The following is a 25874-nucleotide window of genomic DNA, read 5'->3' on the forward strand; positions in this document are numbered from 1 at the left end:
TAGAGCTCGCCTTGCGCTCCAGCTCTGGCATAGATGTCAGATCGGTTGAGTTCATGTAAAAAAGATTGAGGCAAGGACACACAATTCATTTTTTCGCCAATGCATATAATGCTTCACACATTATCATCTCTTAAGACTGACAGAGTTCAATATTTATCACAATGCTTGTCTAACCTATCAAGTCATCCACAGGCTGAATCTTAGGCTCTGTAGCTTGGTTCCTATCTATCATCCCCAGCATGCCCACAACACCCGTAACTTAGATCTGATATCAGATAAAGATCGTCTACTGGCTTGTACCGCTCAAAGTGTTGTATGCAGGGAACCAAAGATTTGGAACCGGCTTGATGAGAGCCTCAAGATGTATTCATTCTCCAACTTCAAAAAGAAACTGAAAACTTACCTATTAACCACCGATCTCTAATGCCTCGTGTGGGGTAGACTACTGTTGGGTTTTGCATAGTTGAATGAATGTATGTATGTATGTGTATGCTTGCTTTAGTACTATTATTTTGTGTTTATCATATAGCGTTTTTTTGTGCTTGCCACCATGTTTCAGCATTTCATGTATATACTGTCCTCTGGACCCCCTGCCAAAAGCTTCTTCTAGCTTATTTGGGGGACCCTTTCACTTAACACCATCCTTAAATGATATTCACTACTATTGTAATTGTTCTATGGTATTGTGAATAAAACTTGAAACTTCATACACTATATTGCCAAAAGTATTTGGCCACCCATCCAAATGATCAGAATCAGGTGTTCTAATCACTTGACCCGGCCACAGGTGTATAAAATCAAGCACTTAGGCATGGAGACTGTTTCTACAAACGTGTGAAAGAATGGGCCGCTCTCAGGAGCTCAGTGATTTCCAGCGTGGAACTGTCATAGGATGCCACCTGTGCAACACATCCAGTCATGAAGTCAACTGTCGGCTTTATTATAAGAAAATGGAAGAGTTTGGGAACAACAGCAACTCAGCCAAGAAGTGGTAGGCCACGTAAACTGACAGAGGGGTCAGCAGAAGCTTAAGTGCGTATTGCAAAGAGGTCGCCGACTTTCAGTTGCTACAGAGCTTTAATACATCTGTGTGAAACAGAAATTGGTGGTAACAACCTTTTTACCTCTTATTGACTATGGAGATGTGTTGTACATGAATGCTACTGCTGGTTGTCTCCACAAGCTGGATAGTGTGTACCAAGGGGCACTGAGATTCATCACCAACTGCGCTCCCATTACTCACCATTGTGTTATACTCAATCATTAACTGGACGTCTTTATGTGCTCGACGCCTCAATCATTGTTATGTGTTAATCTACCAAACCATTCTGGGTATCACTCCATCTTATCTGTCTTGTCTTTTAACAAAGAAACAAGGACGTCACAATCTTTGTTCAATGAATGTTCTGCAATTTGTCGTCCCCAAAGTAAGAACTGAACTGGGCAAGAAAGCATTTAGGTTTTCAGCACCGAAGGCTTGGAATAACCTACAATGGAATCTTCAACTTCAAACCCTTGTTACATTAAATTAGTTTAACGCTTCTGTGAAAGGATTGCAGTCTACCTTGTCTTAGACTTAGACTTAGACCAAATTTAATGATCCACAAGGGAAATTGTTCCACACAGTAGCTCAGTTACAAGGATGGAACGTGTAAGGATGGAAAGGACAATGCAGGTATAAATAGACTAAATATAGCGATGTAAAATATAACATATATACGTAATATTTACATAATATATGTACAGTATATTATATATACTGATATATTATATTATGTCTATATCATATATACAATATATAACAATTACCATGTACAATATTACAGTATATGTGACAGCTGCAGCATAAAATAGAGAGTAAATCCAGCAGAAAATAGAAAATAGACATTAAAAACAAAGAGAAGCAGCTAACATAGAAGGTGTCAGGTAATAGACAGATATCATCTATTGCTGTATGGCGAGTGATTATACAGCTGGATGGAGTGCGGAATGAAGGAGTTCTTGAATCGAACACTGTGGGAACGAAGCTGAAGGAGCCTGTTGGAGTATGAACTCCGCTGTCCCTCAATTGTCAGGTGGAGTGGGTGGGCAGGATTGTCCATGATGGCCAGCAGTTTGTCCACTGTCCTCCTGTCCCTCACTGACACAAACGCCTCAAACTGCGTGCCAATAGTTTGGCCAGCTTTCCGGATCAGTTTGTCAATCCGGTTTGGGGCGGTATAGCTCGGTTGGTAGAGCGGCCGTGCCAGCAACTTGAGGGTTGCAGGTTCGATCCCCGCTTCCGCCATCCTAGTCACTGCCGTTGTGTCCTTGGGCAAGACACTTTACCCACCTGCTCCCAGTGCCACCCACACTGGTTTAAATGTAACTTAGATATTGGGTTTCACAATGTAAAGCGCTTTGAGTCACTTGAGAAAAAGCGCTACAAAAATATAATTCACTTCACTTCACTTTGAGTCCCTTTTGCTGGTGCTGCTCCCCCAACAAACCACTGCAAAGTACAGGGCACTGGCCACAACAGACTGATAAAATATCTCCAACAGCTTGCTGCACACATTCTGTCTGTATGCACATGTGCTATGTGAGCAAGTTTTAATGTTGTAAATTTGATGTTTTATGTGTTGTTTACTGTTTTTAATGTAACCTTGCTGCTGCCCTTTTGGCCAGGTCTCCCTTGGAAAAGAGATCTTTGATCTCAATGGGATTTTACCTGGTTAAATAAAGACTAAATAAAAAATAAAAAAACATCCGACTTTTACTTGTGTACATACTGTAGCTTTTTTTTTTTTTTTTTGAACGTTTGTCTATTAGGGTTGTACGTAAGGCTGGGCGATATATCAATATACTCGATATATCGCGGGTTTGTCTCTATGCGATTTAGAAAATGACTATATCGTGATATTCGAGTATACGTTGTCACGCAGTTGCTTTTAGCTGCGGGGAATTAAACTGCATGCATTTCTCACTCTTTCCTGTCTCTCCTTCTCACAGAGACTTTAAAACAAGCGCACCTTCTTACATACGTCACATAGTGTCACGTGGGCAACGTCACACGCTCCCGCGGAGCGAGAGGTAGCGACATGGTAACGGTAGCTGTGATGCTAACAGCTAACGGTGTGGTTTGAGTGGTAATACGAGAGAAGGTGTGAATCTGGTAACAAATGGAGGGATAATTAATTCCCAAGAAAAACAGCACGGGGTCCAGCGTCTGACGGTGGTTTGGCTTCAAGCGGGAATATGTCTTTACATGTCAACATCTCCGTTTGGTGCCACACCAACGAAATGCCGAAGCAACTATTTCCACATCAACGCCGTAGGACATATACTATTTGATATGCAGCTCATTTTTATGTGACACTTATTGAAATATCTTGTGTGACATCATGCACAAAAGTGCACTGATAGCTTGTTTTAAAATGTCTCTGACAATCTTGCACTTTCTGTTTTGGAAATGACATGAATGTTTGTGCCACTGCTTAATAACTGTTTAATAAATACACTTTTGCTAAATTGACTTAGTCGTGATTTCCCTCTCTGCATGAACGTTTAAAATGAGCATATATTAATGCAGTATGAAGAAGAATGTTTTAATGTAGACACAGAATCATCATACTGCTGTGATTATATGTATCAAGTGTTCATTCAAGGCTAAGGCAAAATATCGAGATATATATCGTGTATCGTGATATGGCCTAAAAATATCGAGATATTAATAAAAGGCCATATCGCCCAGCCCTAGTTGTACGGTATACCAGTATTAGTATAGTACCGCGATACTAAGGAATCATATTTGGTACTATACCGCTTCTAAAAAGTACCGGTCCCCCACCCATCGTCGTCGGCACGTCGTGTCATACAGACTAGCATGTTAGCCCTCAGGAAGAGTTGCTTTAAGACATGGCTAGCTTGCTAACGGCTAATGTCTATCCACAGTCTGCAGTGTTGTAACTACTTCTGAATCAATCCTTGTCTCCATGGAGACAAATCAAGTACATTTATTTCAAGTATCATCCCTGTAGGACGAGTGACAGTAATACATGCTGCACTAGATACCGGAGTCATGACATTGGATGTGTTAAAAATGGTCCAAAGTTGACACAGTCAAGGCAATATGTCCGATAATTAACCATTAAGACGATCATCTTAACTTTAAACACATTAAGCACAAGTGAATGAACTTCATACTTAGTAAAAAGCCATACATGTCACACAAAAGGTGGCCGTATGAGCAACGCCAACACTGTCATAAACATGTGCCATATAGTGAAACCACATTAAACAACAATGACAAACACATTTTGAGAGAATATTTGCACCGCAACACAACATAAACACTACAGAACAAATTGCCAGAATTCCCTGCAGCACCAACTGTTCCAGGACGCTACAATATAAACAAACACCATTGGTGGATCTACACCTTACAGTCACTGTGATGATACCAAGTACAGGAGCATATCTAGGCGATACTACTATGATTACATCTATATTTTTTAGCATCACAAAATCAGTTATTTAAAAAAAAATGTATATTATGTTTATAAAGTCAGGAAATATGTCCCTGGACACATGAGGACTTTGAATATGGCCAATGTATGATCCTGTAACTACTTGGTATCGGATTTATACCCAAATTTGTGGTATCATCCAAAACTAATGTAAAGTATCAAACACCAGAAGAATAAGTGATTATTACATTTTAACAGAAGTGTAGATAGAACATGTTAAAAGAGAAAGTAAGCAGATATTAACAGTAAATGAACAAGTAGATTAATAATTCATTTTCAACCACTTGTCCTTAATAATGTTGACAAAATAATAGAATGATAAATGACACAATATGTTACTGCATATGTCAGCAGCTAAATTAGGAGCCTGTTTGTTTACTTACTACTGAAAGACAAGTTGTCTAGTATGTTCACTTTTTTATTTAAGGACGATCTTGCAATAAGAAACATGTTTAATGAACCCTAAGATTTTTTGTTGAAATAAAGCCAATAATGACATTTTTTGTGGTCCCCTTTACCGTATTTTTCGGAGTATAAGTCGCTCCGGCCGAAAATGCATAATAAAGAAGGAAAAAAACATATATAAGTCGCACTTGAGTATAAGTTGCATTTTCTGGGGAAATTTATTTGATAAAACCCAACACCAAGAATAGACATTTGAAAGGCAATTTAAAATAAATAAAGAATAGTGGAAAAACAGGCTGAATAAGTGTACGTTATATGACGCATAAATAATCAACTGAGAACGTGCCTGGTATGTTAACGTAACATATTATGGTAAGAGTCATTCAAATAACTATAACATATAGAACATGCTATACGTTTACCAAACAATCTGTCACTCCTAATCGCTAAATCCCATGAAATCTTATACGTCTAGTCTCTTACGTGAATGAGCTAAATAATATTATTTGATATTTTACGGTAATGTGTTAATAATTTCACACATAAGTCGCTCCTGAGTATAAGTCGCACGCCCGGCCAAACTATGAAAAAAACTGCGACTTATTGTCCGAAAAATACGGTATTTAGAAAAGAACAGAAAAGTACCAAAATATTGGTATCGGGACAACACTAATGTCTATTTTTAGTAAGAAATTCACACAACTCTTAATACATGAGGCCGCGCACATCACTGCCTCGGACTACACACAAACAAAAAAATCCCACAGAAACACTCAAACATCTTGTATAAAGAGTGAGTTAGGACTAAATTTAATTTCATTGTAAATCATATTTATATGTAAAATTGTCAAACTTGTTAGTTTATTGAAACCTAACTACAATACAAGACAAAATTCAACACATGTTGTATTTTAATTAGCCGTCTATTGAAAAATTTTACATTCTGAAAATAAATGCTAATTTACATGGGGGGGATAAAATGATCTTGAGGGGTGGCCAAGTGCTGAGATATTTGTGCACATTTACTGTACTATTATTGTCTATGGAAATATCAACATCATCATGCCTGTTAAATTGTGTAGGTCTAAATAGCACTTATGTTTGTGATGATGATCAGCATTTTCCTCAACAGCGGCTCCCTTCTAATAATAACACAGTTAGCTTCTGAACTGCCTCCGGGGAAATGATTATCCAACCTGGCGGCACATTATTTCATCCGTCAGTGCCAGGTTTTGTCTGGTGTGGCCAGACAAGTACAGCGCAATGATTGCTTCTTTGTGCTTGGGAACTTAGATCCACGGAGCCAGGCAGGAAGAGAGAGGAAATGACACCGTGCGAGATGAGGTCTGCATCTCTCTTTCAGACTTCCAGATTGCATTGTGACACTTCAGAAAGCACACACTTGCCTGAAGAGCGGTGCTGGTCTGAGAGGCGTTCCCAATATTTTATCACATTTTCTACGAATTTGAAGTGAAATCGAATCTAAATAACTACCGCAAATAACGAGATACAGTACACAATTTGCATGGACTGTATTTTTTTTCCATCCAAAGAGGTGCACGTTTGTGTTTTTTTGGCAATGGACGGGATTTGGAGTGATGTCATTTGGACGTCATAGAAGTGCACACGCGCACACACAGCACCCCACGTGCAGTCACCATCTGTTGGGAGACGTACACACACGTGCACACGTAAACACACACGTGCACACATAAACACACACTTTGATGGACGAGGAAGTGTGAAGCTTCCCTGGCAATTATTCATGTGCCACTCACCCGCTGGAATGCCTTATTTAGTGAATCCACACAAGCAGGCACCAAATTCAACAAGAAAAGTCCAACATTTGGCACACATTTAATGCACAAAATCAGCAATTTTTTTTTTTTTTTGTACCATAGTACCGTATTTTCCGCACTATAAAGGCGCACCGGATTATAAGGCGCACCTTCAATGAATGGCCTATTTTAAAGCGGTGTTCATATATAAGGCGCACCGCATTATAAGGCGCATAGAATAGACCAGGGTTAGGGAACCTATGGCTCTAGAGCCAGATGTGGCTCTTTTGATGACTGCATCTGGCAGTGACGTGCAGTCACTAGAGGGAGGTGAGGCAGGGCCTCACCTGCCATCATGGAAAGCAAAAAAATGTAAAAAGAAAAAAATATACCGTATTTTCCGCACTATAAGGCGCACCGGATTATTAGCCGCACCTTCAATGAATTACATATTTCATAACTTTGTCCACCAATAAGCCGCCCCGGATTATAAGCCGCGCCTACGCTGCGCTAAAGGGAATGTCAAAAAAACAGTCAGATAGTTCAGTCAAACTTTAATAATATATTGAAAACCAGCGTTCTAACAACTCTGTCCCAAAATGTACGCAAATGTGCAATCACAAACATAGTAAAATTCAAAATGGTGTAGAGCAATAGCAACATAATGTTGCTCGAACGTTAATGTCACAACACACAAAATAAACATAGCGCTCACCTTCTGAAGTTATTCTTCATTCGTAAATCCTTCGAATTCTTCGTCTTCGGTGTCCGAATTGAAAAGTTGCGCAAGCGTGGTATCCAAAATGGCCGGTTCCGTCTCGTCGAAGTCATCGGAGTCAGTGTCGCTGTTGTTCTGTGAATCCTGCCTTCCGGAAAGCTCGGACCACAGTTGTGACCGAAATATCTGCCCAGGCATTTACGATCCACTGGCAAATGTTGGCGTATGTCGTCCGGCGCTGTCTGCCCGTCTTAGTGAAGGTGTGTTCGCCTTCGGAGCTGTGTGAAAAAAGCCACCCGGCCTCTTCGCGTAAACTTCCCTTAACCACTCGCTCATCTTTTCTTCATCCATCCATCCCTTCGAGTTAGCTTTTATGATGACGCCGGCTGGAAAGGTCTCTTTTGGCAAGGTCTTCCTTTTGAATATCACCATGGGTGGAAGTTAGCATGGCAAGCTAGAACCACAGTGAAGGATGACTTCTCATTCCCTGTGGTGCGAATATTCACCGTACGTGCTCCCGTTCCACAGTGCGGTTCACAGGAATATCAGTTGCTGTGAAATACGGTAGTAATCCGTGTGCGGATGGAGAGATTGCGTCTTTTTATGAACCGGATCCTTGTCGCTTAGTAGGAGCCATTTTGTGGTCTTTACAGATGTAAACAGGAAATGAAACGTACGGTGATATCCGCGCGTTTTTTCTTCTTCTTCCGGGGGCGGGTGGTGGCTTACAGTAGAAGAAGAAGCGCTTCCTGTTCTATGGGGGCGGGTGCTTTCCTTGGCGGTTGCTTGCGTAGAAGAAGAAGCGCTTCCTGTTCTACCGGGAAAAAAGATGGCGGCTGTTTACCGAAGTTGCGAGATCGAAACTTTATGAAAATGAATCGTAATAAAGCGCACCGGGTTATAAGGCGCACTGTCAGCTTTTGAGAAAATGTGTGGTTTTTAGGTGCGCCTTATAGTGCGGAAAATACGGTATATTAAAATGTTAAATGTATCCGGTGATTATACTATAAAGTTATTTTCCATTTAACTTCACCAGTTTTAGATTATTTTTATTCAAAATCGCTGAATTTTCACATTTGCCGTTCAAATACTGAGAAGAGACGGTGCGGTGAACAGCAGCCAGTTGAGGCACGTCACTCAGTTGTGCCTCACCATGGATTGCGGACTCGGCTAACTGCTGGCCTGCTGTGCAGTGAGACCGTATTGCTATATGAACTATATTATACATTTCCATAGTTTAGTTAGCTGAGGTATATAATGTACAGTGTATTTTGTCAACAACTGTATGTGTGTAACGTATTTCTTGTGCTGAGCGATCATAAAACGGCTGCAAAAGACGCACTGGCTGAGGCTCGCCTCCTGCACCCCCGCCGTAGAATTTGCACCCCCTGAAGGGAGTGTTATATCAACTAAAGCCCACACTTAAACTTTCCATGTGCAAGATTGAATCTATTTAAAAAAGTTATTTCATAAGAAGCCAAAAAGTGCAAAAACAATAATGTTCGTGTTGGAGGAGTTGTGAATTACTGCAGGGCCACAACATTAGGTACACCTGCAGACTGCAGGTGTACCTAATTCACAACTCCTCCAACACGAACATTATTGTTTTTGCACTTTTTGGCTTCTTACTAAATAACTTTTGTAACCTATTTTTATGTGCTTTCCTCTTTGTGATGTTAAGTTCCTGTTATGCGCTGTTATACAGTATATGCCTTGAGCTCTTATTTTGAAGGCGCTAAGAGCGGAAGTGACGACACGTTGGAGTGGAGCGGAAGTTTTTGAAAGAAGGTAAATAAAGTGGTCCTCGTGTAAACTGGAGCCTCCGTGTTTGTTATTTTGTAGTTTCATACAGTATAGGCGACATTTATAAACCCTCGGTTACACTTTTTTAAATAGATTCAATCTTGCACGTGGAAAGTTGAAGTGAGGGCTTTAGTTGATATAACACTCCCGTCAGGGGGTTCATTAATCCAGCACAACAGCGGCGCATTTATAAGTAAAGGTAAAACCATAATAACGTTTTTTCATTGAATGTGCTTTTTTGTGTGCTACAGTTTGCATGTGTAAAGTTAAAGTTAAGTTAAAGTACCAATGATTGTCACACACACACTAGGTGTGGTGAAATTTGTCCTCTGCATTTGACCCATCCCCTTGTTCACCCCCTGGGAGGTGAGGGGAGCAGTGGGGAGCAGTGGGCAGCAGCGGCGCCGCGCCCGGGAATCATTTTTGGTGATTTAACCCCCAATTCCAACCCTTGATGCTGAGTGCCAAGCAGGGAAGAATGCTGGTATGAGCTTTTAAACATAACCTGTTAACTGCTGCCAATCAAATGGTGAATAAGATACTCTGTAGGGTTCATATGTTTGTAAATCTGACTGTGATGAAGTCAGTGCCCCACCAGCCATCAACCTCACCGCACGTCACTGGCATCTGGCTCTCAGATCAATCTTAGCTGACACTGCTTAACACTTAAATAATGCTGTATAATCACTCCTCGCCATACAGCAATAGATGACATCTGCCTATTACCTGACACCTGACATGTTAGCTACTTCTCTTTGTTTATAATGTTTATAATATCTATTTTCTATTTCCTGCTGGATCTACTCTGTTTTATGCTGCTGCTGTCACATATACTGTATATACTGTAATATTGTACATGGTCATTGGTATATATTGTATATATGTTATAGACATAATATAATATATCTGTATATATATTATTCTGTACACATATGTATATATTCGTATATATGTTAGATTGTTTTATCGCTATATTAGTCTATTTATACCTGCATTGTCCTTTCCATCCTTACACTTTCCATCATTGTAACTGAGCTACTGTGTTGAACAATTTCCCTTGTGGATCATTAAAGTTTGTCTAAGTCTAAGTCTAATGAATAATTCCGCTGGTAATCACAGTGTTAAAAACAACCATGTATCAACCAGACTACAAAGCCATCAGCAAAACCATGCAGCACCAGAAGTCGCATTAATGGTAAGATAAGAGACTTATTATACTCTAAAAATGTTGGTCTTACTTAAAAATGCACGCATTTAGTTGTATTCATTGTTAAAAAATATTATACGGCTCTCACGGAAATATTTTTAAAATATTTGGCTTTCATGGCTCTCTCAGCCAAAAAGGTTCCTGACCCCTGGAATAGACGCTACAGTAGAGGCTGGGGTTACGTCCCGTAGTATATATTGGTCCATATATAAGGCGCACTGTCAGCTTTTGAGAAAATTGGAGGTTTTTAGGTGCGCCTTATAGTGCGGAAAATACGGTAGACGTTTTACGTTATTTGAAATGTAAATACAGTAGTTGCAAATAAGTTATTTGATTTCTAACTCTCTGGAGTCTACTGTGTCTGGGATTTTGTTTACAAAGTTAAAACGCTAAAGGCCCAACGATAGTCACTCACACACACACTAGGTGTGGTGAAATTATCCTCTGCATTTGACCCATGTTCATCCCCTGGGAGGTGAGGGGAGCAGTGAGCAGCAGCGGTGGCCGCGCTCTGGAATCATTTTGGTGATTTAGGCCCCGTTTACACACTTCTATGATGACCTGACAGTATGCTCTGCAGGGAGGCGGTGAACAACATTTATGATCCAAACGCAAAAAGATGCATGTTGTAAGACGTTTTTTACATGTAGGAGATATATTATATTTCCTAAATGAAAAAACAAACAGCATTAAAAAGACAGCAGACACCAAAATGCATCAGTTGAATATGTTTAATCAGCCTCTTAAAGTCATCTAGTAGCTATAAAAATAGAACATTTATTTTTGTATAGACAATATGTCTAACAATTAGGGATGTCCGATAATATCGGACTGCCGATATTATTGCCGATAAATGCTTTAAAATGTAATATCGGAAATTATCGGTATCGGTTTCAAAAAGTAAAATTTATGACTTTTTAAAACGCCGCTGTGTACACGGACGTAGGGAGAAGTACAGAGCGCCAATAAACCTTAAAGGCACAGCCTTTGCGTGCCGGCCCAGTCACATAATATCTACGGCTTTTCACACACACGAGTGAAAGCAAAGCATACTTGGTCAACAGCCATACAGGTCACACTGAGGGTGGCCGTATAAACAACTTTAACACTGTTACAAATATGCGCCACACTGTAAACCCACACCAAACAAGAATGACAAACACATTTCGGGAGAACATCCGCACCGTAACACAACATAAACACAACAGAACAAATACCCAGAACCCCTTGCAGCACTAACTCTTCCGGGACGCTACAATATACACCCCCCCGCAACTCCCTACCCCCCCAACCCCGCCCACCTCAACCTCCTCATGCTCTCTCAGGGAGAGCATGTCCCAAATTCCAAGCTGCTGTTTTGAGGCATGTTAAAAAAAAAAAATGCACTTTGTGACTTCAATAATAAATATGGCAGTGCCATGTTGGCATTTTTTTCCATAACTTGAGTTGATTTATTTTGGAAAACCTTGTTACATTGTTTAATGCATCCAGCGGGGCATCACAACAAAATTAGGCATAATAATGTGTTAATTTCACGACTGTATATATAAAGTTAAAGTTAAAGTTAAAGTACCAATGATTGTCACACACACACTAGGTGTGGCGAAATTATTCTCTGCATTTGACCCATCACCCTTGATCACCCCCTGGGAGGTGAGGGGAGCAGTGGGCAGCAGCGGTGGCCGCGCCCGGGAATCATTTTTGGTGATTTAACCCCCAATTCCAACCCTTGATGCTGAGTGCCAAGCAGGGAGGTAATGGGTCCCATTTTTATAGTCTTTGGTATGGGTATATATCGGTATGAGTTGATATCGGAATCGGTAATTAAGAGTTGGACAATATCGGAATATCGGATATCGGCAAAAAAGCCATTATCGGACAGCTCTAGTTTTTACATATAGGAGATATATTATATTTCCTAAATGAAAAAACAAACAGCATTAAAAAGACAGCAGACACCAAAATGCATCAGTTGAATATGTTTTAATCAGCCTCTTAAAATTAATCTAGTAGCTATAAACCTAGAAAATTAATTTTTGGATAGACAATATGTCTAACAATTTTAATTTTGACTGTCCGTATATAATATTTTGACAAGCATACATAAATGCACCTGCAGTGGAATCGCCTCTTTATCGCAGCCATTTCTGCGCAACTGTCAGCGGCCGCAGAACAGTTTCAGCCTTGATAAATCACACTGCGTGTGCAAAATGATTGAATTTGCATTTCCCCCTCCCAGTATTGTGGCCGTTCTGATGATCAGCATATATTCTGCATAGTCATGAATACTGACACGCTATGTTATGAGATGCAATCCTCTGCACACAAGATAAGTGGATCAGCTTCCGCGTGTGCTATCAAGTTTGCAGGTGTTTCAATACACGCAAACCTTCAGTAAATCAGGCCCATAATCTATCTTGGCAGCAAGATTCTTTCAGCAGAGCATCAAAAAAATCGTTCTTGCTTTTGACTCTTTGCTGGAAAAACAACAACCGCTGGCTTCCTCTCTGAAAAGAGACCACAGAAACACACCTGCTAGGTCACGTAGGCCCCTCTTCATGGTGAGTCAAAGTCAGTATGATTTTCTTGTATTTAGAGCCAGAATAATCACGTCAAATACATTACACAAACTGAATATTCTACAGTGCAAAAATCTCAGTGGAGATACATTTCATTCTGTTTACAATCATTCCCAAAAGTTTCAGTTATCTAGCATGGAAGTCATGTTTGTTCCAAAATATGCTCTGTTGCGTTGTGCAATTACTCAAATAAGTCCCTCTTTGGGATTTTAAAATTAAAATTTAGCCCTGTCTCATACTTTATGAACTTCCTTAAACAAGGCAACAATTTTGATAGAGCATGACGACATGGAAACTTTCCCAGAAAATGATTTACCGTATTTTTCGGACTATAAGTCGCAGTTTTTTTCATAGTTTGGCCGGGGGTGCGACTTATACTCAGGAGCGACTTATGTGTGAAATTATTAACACATTACCGTAAAAGATCAAATAATATTATTTAGCTCATTCACGTAAGAGACTAGACGTATAAGATTTCATGGGATTTAGCGATTAGGAGTGACAGATTGTTTGGTAAACGTATAGCATGTTCTATATGTTATAGTTATTTGAATGACTCTTACCATAATATGTTACGTTAACATACCAGGCACGTTCTCAGTTGGTTATTTATGCCTCATATAACGTACACTTATTCAGCCTGTTGTTCACTATTCTTTATTTATTTTAAATTGCCTTTCAAATGTCTATTCTTGGTGTTGGGTTTTATCAAATAAATTTCCCCAATAACTGCGACTTATACTCCAGTGCGACTTATATGTTTTTTTCCTTCTTTATTATGCATTTTCGGCCGGTGCGACTTATACTCCGAAAAATACGGTAACTAAATTGTTTTGGAGGCCACATTTCCAAAAAGCTAAGGACCGGGAGGTTTGGACTTCTTCTATTACTATTTTTCCTGTTTCTAATATTCCTGAGAACCAGCATTCTCTGCGAGACAAAAATAGATTTTTGTCTATTTTGGGGGGAAAATAGCTCTCCAGATACAACAACAGGGGTCCACTGTTTTTTTAAGGATCTAGTACCAAAAACAAGCCTATATGACAGTGTATTAGGAATCTGTTCTGTAAAGAATTTAGTCTCGTCCAAGTTTTCTAACTGAACCCACGAGCCGCTTCGGTGTCATTCCCGTGCCGTATTTGAACCTCTGGCCGCCAGTTAACAAATACACTATATTGCCAAAAGTATTTGGCCACCTGCCTTGACTCACATATGAACTTGAAGTGCCATCCCATTCCTAAACCATAGGGTTCAATATTACTGTATTTCCTTGAATTGCCGCCGGGTATATAGAATGCGCATGCCTCGATTTACCGCCGGGTCAAACTCGTTTCGCAAAATAATTAGCACATGCCTAGAATTACCGCTGGGTCAAACTCGTTTCGCAAAATAATTAGCGTATGACTAGAATTACCGCCGGGTAAGTCACGTACCTACTACGTTTTATATAATTGCAATTCTTATTATTAATATTGCGTTAGTTTGTAGTGGTGGAGAGCTGACTTTTTGTTGTTGGAGTTGCGTTTTTCAAAGCGCTTTATTTTGAAAAAATGTTTTATTAATATAACTGCGTGTGTTAAATAGGAGTCATTTTGATGCAGTTGTACGAGTAACATTTCAGAAACAAATCATGAGCTAAGAAAACCTGCTAACAGGCGGTAATAATGTTATTTTAATTGCCTTTTCAAACCCAAACAAAAAGAACTCCCGGGATGATCCATTGTGCTTTAAATTTTATTGCGGCATTAAGCGATGTCATGATGCTATTCTTACATCACACTCAAATTTATAAGCGCATGCCTAAATTTACCGCACGCCTTTGGTAAGCGCCGGAGTGAGAAGAGGTTTTAAATTAATTACCGCCCGGGCGCTGAATTCAAGGAAATACGGTATGTCGGTCCACCTTTTGCAGCTATAACAGCTTCAACTCTTCTGGGAAGGCTGTCCACAAGGTTGCGGAGTGTGTTTATAGGAATTTTCCACCAGTCTTCCAAAAGCGCATTGGTGAGGTCACACACTGATATTGGTCGAGAAGGCCTGGCTCTCAGTCCCCGTTCTAATTCATCCCAAAGGTGTTCTATCGGGTTCAGGTCAGGATTCTGTGCAGGCCAGTCAAGTTCATCCACACCAGACTTTGTCATCCATGTCTTTATGGACCTTGCTTTGTGCACTGGTGCACAGTCATGTTGGAAGAGGAAGGGGCCCGCTACAAACTGTTCCCACAAGGTTGGGATCATGGAATTGTCCAAAATATTTTGGTGTCCTGGAGCATTCAAAGTTCCTTTCACTGGAACTAAGGAGCCACGCCCAACTCCTGAAAAACAACCCCACACCATAATTCCTCCTCCACCAAATTTCAAACCCGACACAAATGTAGCGTTCTCCTGGCAACCTCCAAACCCAGACTCGTCCATCAGATTGCCAGATGGAAACGAGTGATTCATCACTCCGGAGAAGGCGTCTCCACTGCTCTAGAGTCCAGTGGCGACGTGCTTTACACCACTGCATCCCACGCTTTGCATTGGACTTGGCGATGTATGGCTTAGATGCAGCTGCACGGCCATGGAAACCCATTCCATGACGCTCTCTGCGTACTGTACGTGGGCTAATTGGAAGGTCACATGAATTTCGGAGCTCTGTAGCAACTAACTGTGCAATAAGTCGGCGACCTCTTTGCACTATGCGCTTTAGCATCCGCTGACCCCTCTCTGTCAAGTTTACGTGGCCTACCACTTGGTGGCTGAGTTGCTGTTGTTCCCACACTCTTCCATTTTCTTATAATAAAGCCGACAGTTGACTTTGGAATATTTAGGAGCGAGGACATTTCACGGCTGGATTTGTTGCACAGGTGGCATCCTATGACAGTTCCATGCTGGAAGTCATTGAGCTCCTGAGAGCGGCCCATTCTTTCACAAATGTTTGTAGAAACAGTGTCCATGCCTAAGTGCTTGATTTTACACACCTGTGGCCGGGCCATGTGATTAGGACACCTGATTCTGTTCATTTGGCCGGGTGGCCAAATACAAACCCCGTTTCCATATGAGTTGAGAAATTGTGTTGGATGTAAATATAAACGGAATAAAATGATTTGCAAATCCTTTTCAACCCATATTCAATTGAATGCACTACAAAGACAGCATATTTGATGTTCAAACTTTTTTTTTTTTTTTTTTTGCAAATAATAATTAACTTAGAATTTCATGGCTGCAACACGTGCCAAAGTAGTTGGGAAAGGGCATGTTCACCACTGTGTTACATGGCCTTTCCTTTTAACAACACTCAGTAAACGTTTGGGAACTGAGGAGACACATTTTTTAAGCTTCTCAGGTGGAATTATTTCCCATTCTTGCTTGATGTACAGCTTAAGTTGTTCAACAGTCCGGGGGTCTCCGTTGTGGTATTTTAGGCTTGATAATGCGCCACACATTTTCAATGGGAGACAGGTCTGGACTAAAGGCAGGCCAGTCTAGTACCCGCACTCTTTTACTATGAAGCCACGTTGATGTAACACGTGGCTTGGCATTGTCTTGCTGAAATAAGCAGGGGCGTCCATGGCAACGTTGCTTGGATGGCAACATATGTTGCTCCAAAACCTGTATGTACCTTTCAGCATTAATGGCGCCTTCACAGATGTGTAAGTTACCCATGTCGTGGGCACAAATACACCCCCATACCATCACAGATGCTTTCCACTTTGCGCCTATAACAATCCGGATAGTTCTTTTCCTCTTTAGCCCGGAGGACACGATGTCCACAGTTTCCAAAAACAATTTGAAATGTGGACTCGTCAGACCACAGAACACTTTTCCACTTTGTATCAGTCCATCTTAGATGAGCTCAGGCCCAGCGAAGCCGACGGCGTTTCTGGGTGTTGTTGATAAACGGTTTTCGCCTTGCATAGGAGAGTTTTACCTTGCACTTACAGATGTAGCGACCAACTGTAGTTACTGACAGTGGGTTTCTGAAGTGTTCCTGAGCCCATGTGGTGATATCCTTTACACACTGATGTTGCTTGTTGATGCAGTACAGCCCGAGGGATCGAAGGTCACGGGCTTAGCTGCTTACGTGCAGTGATTTCTCCAGATTCTCTGAACCCTTTGGTGATATTACGGACCGTAGATGGTGAAATCCCTAAATTCCTTGCAATAGCTGGTTGAGAAAGGTTTTTCTTAAACTGTTCAACAATTTGCTCACGCAGTTGTGGACAAAGGGGTGTACCTTGCCCCATCCTTTCTTGTGAAAGACTGAGCATTTTTTGGGAAGCTGTTTTTATACCCAATCATGGCACCAACCTGTTCCCAATTTGCCTGTTCACCTGTGAGATGTTCCAAATAAGTGTTTGATGAGCATTCCTCAACTTTATCAGTATTTATTGCCACCTTTCCCAACTTCTTTGTCACGTGTTGCTGGCATCAAATTCTAAAGATAATGATTATTTGCAAAAAAAAAAAAAGTTTATCAGTTTGAACATCAAATATGTTGTCTTTGTAGCATATTCAACTGAATATGGGTTGAAAAGGATTTGCAAATCATTGTATTCCGTTTATATTTACATCTAACACAATTTCCCAACTCATATGGAAACAGGGTTTGTACTTTTGGCAATATAGTATAGCTCTGCACTACAGTGTAGGATTTGTTTGAGAACTAGGCTTCCACGCAAAATGTATTTTCCTTAGTGGACCAAGACTATTGTTCCAATATTTCATGCAGAAAGTTGAGTTCTTAAAAAGAAAAGAAGAACATTTTATATGAACTAATTTATTTAAAAATGTGCGTGTTCTGTTTTTTGGGGTTTACCGTGTACAATTTCAGGGGCACAAGAACAACCTTACAACAAAATTGTTTGGGTTATTCACCTAAGCATAAATTAAGGCAAAAAGTATTCTTTCCTTCACAAGAAAAAAACTGACATTAATGTGCTCAGATAGAGCAGATGACACATGAATTGTTAAAAAGGTGCCGACACTTACACGTCTTCTTTTTATGCTGCCGACAGAGAGCGTGGGTGCGACACTGATTTGATTGGGCTCTAACCACCCACCTAGTTTGTCTTGTCTCAGTTCAAGGTTTTTCATTCAGAGCTTTTGCACAACACAGGGTCGATATCAAGATGTGAATTAACAATCTGATAAAAAAAAGAAAAAAAAAGAGGAGGGTGGGCACCTTGTGCATGTGTCCGCCACCAAGGCCAATCGTCATGTTGTGTTGTTCTAAGTTTGCAGGATAGCGATAAAAAAAGGAGGTATAAACAAGAACTAAAAAACAGACGATTACATTTAATTCAATGCCATCAACGAACTGCATCACAAAGTTATTAAACAAACTTGTTATCATGAACGTTATCACGTCTTTATACAGTATATCTGTTTCTCAGAAAACTTTATTAGGAAACATACTTGTCTTTTCATCTGCACCTGCTTAACGACAAACAAGGCACAGCAGTCAACACTTTATTTTATATATACTTGACAAAGTTTTGTCCGCCACAATTAGATCTGGACCACCCCAATTAGATTTGACTCTACCTGTTATGCCCTTGCCCATAAACACATTATAAAGTAGTATGGATATAACCATATGAACCTTTCATGCCACTGTCATCACATAGTTTTTTCGCTGCAGCGAGCGCCAACAGAGATCCTAAGTACTATATTTCTATCTGTGTGCTTCTAATTAGAGATGTCCGATATTATCGGCCGATAAATGCTTTAAAATGGAATATCGGAAATTATCGGTATCGGTTTCAAAAAGTAAATTGTATGACTTTTTAAAACGCTGCTGTGTACACGGACGTAGGGAGAAGTACAGAGCGCCAATAAACCTTAAAGGCACTACCTTTGCGTGCCGGCCCAGTCACATAATATATGCAGCTTTTACACACAATTAAGTGAATGCAACGCATACTTGATCAACAGCCATACAGGTCACACTAAGGGTGGCCGTATAAACAACTTTAACACTGTTACAAATATGCGCCACACTGTGAACCCACACCAAACAAAAATGACAAACACATTTCGGGAGAACATCCGCACCGTAACACAACATAAACACAACAGAACAAATACTTAAACCCCTTGCAGCACTAACTCTTCCGGGACGCTACAATATACACCCTACCCTACCACCAAACCCCGCCCACCTCAACCCCCCTCCCCATCTCCCGAAATCGGAGGTCTATAGGTTGGCAAGTATGCTCTAGTATACTCTGGACTGAAGCTGTGGGCCTTCATTGTTTTTGTAGCTGTTGTTTTGAAGCATGGTTCTCGCCCAGAAAAGTGTGGAGTGCCATCTCCGGGTTGGGGAGGAGATCTTGCCCCAAGTGGAGGAGTTCAAGTACCTCGGAGTCTTGTTCACGAGTGAGGGAAGAGTGGATCGTGAGATCGACAGGCGGATCGGTGCGGCGTCTTCAGTAATGCGGACGCTGTATCGATCCGTTGTGGTGAAGAAGGAGCTGAGCCGGAAGGCAAAGCTCTCAATTTACCGGTCGATCGACGTTCCCATCCTCACCTATGGTCATGAGCTTTGGGTTATGACCGAAAGGACAAGATCACGGGTACAAGCGGCCGAAATGAGTTTCCTCCGCCGGGTGGCGGGGCTCTCCCTTAGAGATAGGGTGAGAAGCTCTGCCATCCGGGGGGAGCTCAAAGTAAAGCCGCTGCTCCTCCACATCGAGAGGAGCCAGATGAGGTGGTTCGGGCATCTGGTCAGGATGCCACCCGAACGCCTCCCTAGGGAGGTGTTTACGGCACGTCCGACCGGTAGGAGGCCGCGAGGAAGACCCAGGACGCGTTGGGGAGACTATGTCTCCCGGCTGGCCTGGGAACGCCTCGGGGTCCCACAGGAAGAGCTGGACGAAGTGGCTGGGGAGAGGGAAGTCTGGGCTTCCCTGCTTAGGCTGCTGCCCCCGCGACCCGACCTCGGATAAGCGGAAGAAGATGGATGGATGGATGGATGTTTTGAGGCATGTTTAAAAAAAATAAAAAAAATAATGCACTTTGTGAAAGTCAAAGTACAGTATTTCTCATAGTTGTAATGGGTATCAGGATTATCTCAGGGAGAGCATGTCCCAAATTCCAAGCTGTTTTGAGGCATATTAAAAAAAATAATGCACTTTGTGACTTCAATAATAAATATGGCAGTGCCATGTTGGCACTTTTTTTCATAACTGGAGTTGAAGTTGTTCTCTTATTTTGGAAAACCTTGTTTTTGATTGATTGATTGAAACTTGTATTAGTAGATTGCACAGTACAGTACATATTCCGTACAATTGGCCACTAAATGGAAACACCCGAATAAGTTTTTCAACTTGTTTAAGTCGGGGTCCACGTTAATCAATTCATGGTAAAGTTACATTGTTTAATGCATCCAGCGGGGCATCACAACAAAATTAGGCATAATAATGTGTTGATTCCACGACTGTATATATTGGTATCGGTTGATATCGGAATCGGTAATTAAGAGTTGGACAATATCGGAATATCGGATATCGGCAAAAAAGCCATTATCGGACAGCTCTACTTTTAATTGTTTTACAGGTTTCGTTATTCCTTCTCAAACATATTTTGGAGTCTTATCACACTTACAAAGCACCCACTCTCTCACCGCCTCTTTCTCAGCAAGCTAGCTGCTAAGCTAACAAAGCTAAGCTAGTCGCAGTCTAAAGCAACTTACGCTCCGAAGGCGTCTGCTCCATCACGCTGCTGCTACTGCTCCGAAGTCAGCAAGAACTGGACTCGGTGAAAGAAACATCGTGAGTATGGCTCCCTGCTCTTCGTGCACCGTTTTCATAGGTAGGTTGGCCCTACTAAAGGACCATGTCCGCCCGTTAGAGCAGAGTAATTTCGTGACTTTAGCTGTAGCAAGCTGACTAGCCCAGCTTGTAGCAGCTCTAAGCGGCCTACAAGCCACGGTGAACCAGTTGAGACACATAATAAATTTATCCCTTGAGCTATCCCTACACCCCAATCTACTAGACACCACACCTTAGTCATAGGGGACTCCATCACCCGGAACATAAAGCTTAATAAACCAGCCATAAGTTAGTGTATTCCCGGGGCCAGAGCACCTGACATGGAAGCGAGTTTTAGGGAGCTGACTCGTAACAGGCCTAGTAAACACCTACGACAGGCTAATCACATCACTAGCTACGCAAACATAGTTGTACACGTTGGCTCCAATGACACTAGGATGAGACAGTCAGAGATTACAAAGAGGAACATAGCTAGGACTTGTAATCTCGCTAGAAAGATTTCTCAGCATCGAGTGCGGGTCTCTGGCCCCCTGCCTGCGAGAGGCAATGATGAGGTATAACAGATTAGTCTCGCTTAACAAGTGGCTCGCTAATTTTTGTAGAGAACAGGGACTAACGTTTATTGATAATTGGCCCTCTTTCTGGGGCAAACCGGGCTTACTGGGACGGCCTTCACGCTATCACTCTTTCCAGAAATATAGACAACTATTTAAGTCAAGCTTGACTAACTACACTAGAGCAAGCTCGGACACAGGCAATTACAGTGTCTGTTAGTCCAGGTGAGAAATCAGTTAAACTAGAACTAACCAGAGCCAGGCTGGAAAACTCCTGCACTTATAGCATTTCTCGTAGATAATACACAACTCACATAATGTTTTTTCTGTAGTGACTGTGCCAGAGGTGAACATGCATTCTACTGAGGTGGCAAATTATGACGTGTAGAGGAACAAGCAGTAGAAAACAGATGGATTGATAAATCTATTGCAGCACTAAGGAAATAATCTCAAGATCCCAATCATATCAAGTCCTAGATGTGGTCGAAATTATCTAAGGCGCACTACACAAAATAAATGTAATGTTATTAATATCAGTACTATGGATACCAGTAACAAACATGCCTCAAAACAGCCCACTACCTATAATATGGGATTTTTAAACATCAGATCATTGTCTCCCAAAACGTTATCAGTTAATGAGGTCATTAGAGACAACAATCTTAACGTCATTGGTCACAGCCAAACTTGGCTAAAACCAGATGAATTTTTCCCGCTTAACGAGGCATGTCCTCCTAACTACACAAATGGACATATTGCCCATCCCCTTAAAAAGGGTGAAGGGGTCGCACTAATATCCACTGAAAACCTTAACCTTAGCCCTAACCTAAGTAATAAATATAAATAATTTGAGGTGCTTACTATGAAGTCTGTCACACCGCTGCCTCTCTACCTGGCTGTTATCTATCGCCCCCCTGGGCCCTATCCGGACTTTATCAGTGAATTTTCAGAGTTGGTCCCTGATCTACTGGCGGACACAGATAATATAATTACAATTCTGGGTTTTAATATCCATATGAATACCCCGTCAGACTCTCCGTGCGTGGCACTCCAGACTATAATTGATAGCTGTGGTCTTACACAAATAATAAATGAACCCACGCATCGCAACGGTAATACGATAGACCTAGTCCTAGTGTAAACAGTTATGGTACTCCCGTACACTAAAGTAATGTCCGATCATTACCTTATAAAATTCGAAGTTCTGACTCATTGTCAACAAGCTACTAATTGTCAACAAGCTACTAATAACCACTGCTTTAGTAGCTGCAACATTACTGCTGTCACAACTATGACTCTTGCTGGCCTACTGCCTTCATTAATGGCACCATTCCCAAATTATGTGGGCTCTATCAATAACCTCACTATCAACTTTAACGATGCCCTGTGCGACGCCATTGGAAGTATAGCACCGCTAAAGCAAAAAAAGGCCCCTAAAAGCTGTACCCCCTGGTTTACAGAAGAAACCAGAGCTCTTAAACTATAATGTAGAAAGCTGGAACGCAAATGGCGTGCGACTAAACTTGAGGTTTTCCATCAAGCATGGAGTGATGGTTAGTGATCAGGTCAATCAATATGCTAGTGCAAAGATGAGTGAGGTGACTTTAGATTATACGCTTCTCAGGTTTTGAAAAAAATATTTATGTACATTCTAGCGAAACATTAAAAAAAATTATGGCCGTAACTAAGGTTGGGTATAATGGCGAGTTTCCCAAATCTTTTCGATTTAGATTCGTAAGGTTCTAAATCGATTAATAATGATTCAATTCCATTTGATCGCCACTGAATATTGATGTACTTTCCTATTTTTCCTTCATCGTGAAAAACTTTGACAGCTTAAAAATCCTCCAGTCTCAAAAGTGCAATTTTTAAACAAGAAAGGAATTGCAAGAGCAAGTGGAATTGTATTGAGACATTCCATTACTACAAACTGGATTAAATAAAATAGTAAATACACCACACGATTCAATTAAATTCTTACGGGCAACAATTTGATTCAGAATCGATTTTCTCGATTCAAAATGATTCTCGATAAAAAAAATGTGTACTTTTTAATAACAACGGGTGCCAGTTCTATGATTAACTACATTCCTCAATAAAATAGATAAACAGTGATGCTAAATTTCTATATTACTAAAAAGAAAACTGATTTTGTTTAATAAAATTCTACCCACCTTCAACAAAGTCAAATACAAAGAGGGCAACATGAGAAGTATACCACACTTCTCTTTACTAAAGTAAATCTGTACAGCAGATATGATCATTTACATCAACAATATGATTTGGACAATATATATATATATATATATATATATATATATATATATATATATATATATATAGGTCAGGAAAAAAACACAGAGGCTATATCATCCCCACAAGCCTGTTTCAGAGGTTTCCCTGCTTGTCAGGGGATATTATATGAAATCTTAACAAGCCATAAAATCCACTGACGAGCAGGGAAACCTGCGAAACAGGCTTGTAGGGATGATATAGCCTCTGTGTCTTTTCCTGACCTAACGTATATTCCGCTCTACGTTATCGTATTGAGCACTGTATAACGGAACAACCACAGAAACCTCGACTATATATATATATATATATATATATATATATATATATATATATATATATATATATATATATATATATATATATATATATATATATATATATATATATTTATTTATTTATTTATCAATTTTTTTTAATTTTGTTTTTAGTTGCTTAAGAATCGTTGCAAATAAAAATTGCAATTCTTTTGAAAATCGATTTTTTTGACACCCCTAATAAATATGTAGGCAAATTTCAAATTTTGTTAGCACAGTCAGACATGATGTAACGCACAGTATTTTTTTTGTGAAGGCCGGAAGCGTGCACTTGGTTTTCTAGCACACTTGACACTGCTCCGTGTGGAAGATGAATGTGTAAACCAAAGGACCTTCTTTCTGTCCTTTCCTCTGCGGCGATCTTACAAGACTCTAAGTTACAAATATAATCAGTAATATTAACGGTTTCGGTAAGATGTTTACGTTGCATGATATGTGGTAGCCGGCGAGAAAAGCCGTAAGTCTATGCCAACAAAAGTTGCAATGTGAAAATGGAGTGATAATTATTTGTTAGTAAATTCCAGACTTTCTTTTGTTGTTGTTGTTGGCAGCTAACCTTAGCATAGTCAGCATGACGCTGCAGCTCCCGGGTGGAATTGTGGATGGGAAATAATCGATATTATCTCTTGTGACTCGATATAACCAAAAATGTTATGAGATCCATGAATGATTGATCAAATTGATTATTTTACCCAGGCCTCGATATAACATGTTTTTAATGGTGATCAATCTAAAATTTACAAATTGGATTAATATGATTAAAACGTGTATTCTTTAGACAGTACTAAGTAAAACACCTGTTATAATAAATATGCCTATGTGGAAAAATACACTACCCATAAACTTAGAAATAATATTCAGGGCCCTCTCACTGTAGGCAATTTGCAACCGCAATTAACCGGTTAATAGATCATCAACATCACACATAGTCAATTAAAGCAATATTGTCAAACGCCCATCCCTAGCAGAGACATAACTTTAGTTTCTCAGGGGGCATAGAGGCAAGTTTATTACTTTCGGTATTACCAAGCTGCCATTAGGGAGGAGAAGACTGTGGTGCTGTGGCAAAACAACCGTGTATGGAAAGCAGTATGACAAGATAAGATTAGAATCTTGAGCTGTTATGTCAGTAGTGAGCCGCAAAGAAATTTGATGGAGATATTCTATCCATCCAGAAGTCGTTTTAAGTTAAGTTAAAGTTAAAGTACCAATGATTGTCACACACACACACACTAGGTGTGGTAAAATTTGTCCTCTGCATTTGATCCATCCCCTTGTTCACCCCCTGGGAGGTGAGGGGAGCAGTGAGCAGCAGCGGTGGCCACGCTCGGGAATAATGTTTGGTGATTTAACCCCCAATTCCAACCCTTGATGCTGAGTGCCAAGCAGGGAGGTAATGGGTCCAATTTTTATAGTCTTTGGTATGACTCGTCCGGGGTTCGAACTCACGACCTTCCAGTCTCAGGGCGGACACTCTAACCACAAGGCCACTGAGAAGGTTTTGGAACATTCTGACATCAGTGTCTGTCTGAGCCACATCTCTCTACAAGGACCACATCAACAATGAGGATAGCATAATAATCTAAAGTAGTGGAAAAGATAAAGAATTCCACTACTTTACATAAAAGTAACCTTAGAAGTGCACAAAAAGTTGACTTAAAAGTTGGCATATTTTGAGCTGCTCTATTAACAATTCCAGCTGACATAACAACACACCCACTTGGAGGTGCAACCCTTGGTGAGAAAAATGACCCCGAATAACTACGGGTGTAACGGTACGTGTATTTGTATTGAACCGTTTCGGTACGGGGGTTTCAGTTCGGTTCGAAGGTGTACCGAACGAGTTTCCACACGAACATATTAAGTAGCCGCCTTCGCTTCCTTCTGCCTCTTTTTCTGTCAGTACTCTACACAGCACCCAGCATTGTCCCACCCACACAACCATCTGATTGGTTAC

General features: G+C 40.6%; 1 protein-coding gene across 1 annotated transcript in view; it reads right to left on the reverse strand.

The window, feature by feature from the left end:
• The window catches only part of LOC133622445 (prostaglandin F2 receptor negative regulator-like), a 179807-nt gene that overhangs the window by 81629 nt on the left and 72304 nt on the right, over positions 1–25874 (reverse strand). The window lies entirely within an intron of this gene.

The sequence above is a fragment of the Nerophis lumbriciformis genome, linkage group LG23 (genome assembly GCF_033978685.3).
Source record: "Nerophis lumbriciformis linkage group LG23, RoL_Nlum_v2.1, whole genome shotgun sequence".
NCBI lineage: Eukaryota > Metazoa > Chordata > Actinopteri > Syngnathiformes > Syngnathidae > Nerophis > Nerophis lumbriciformis.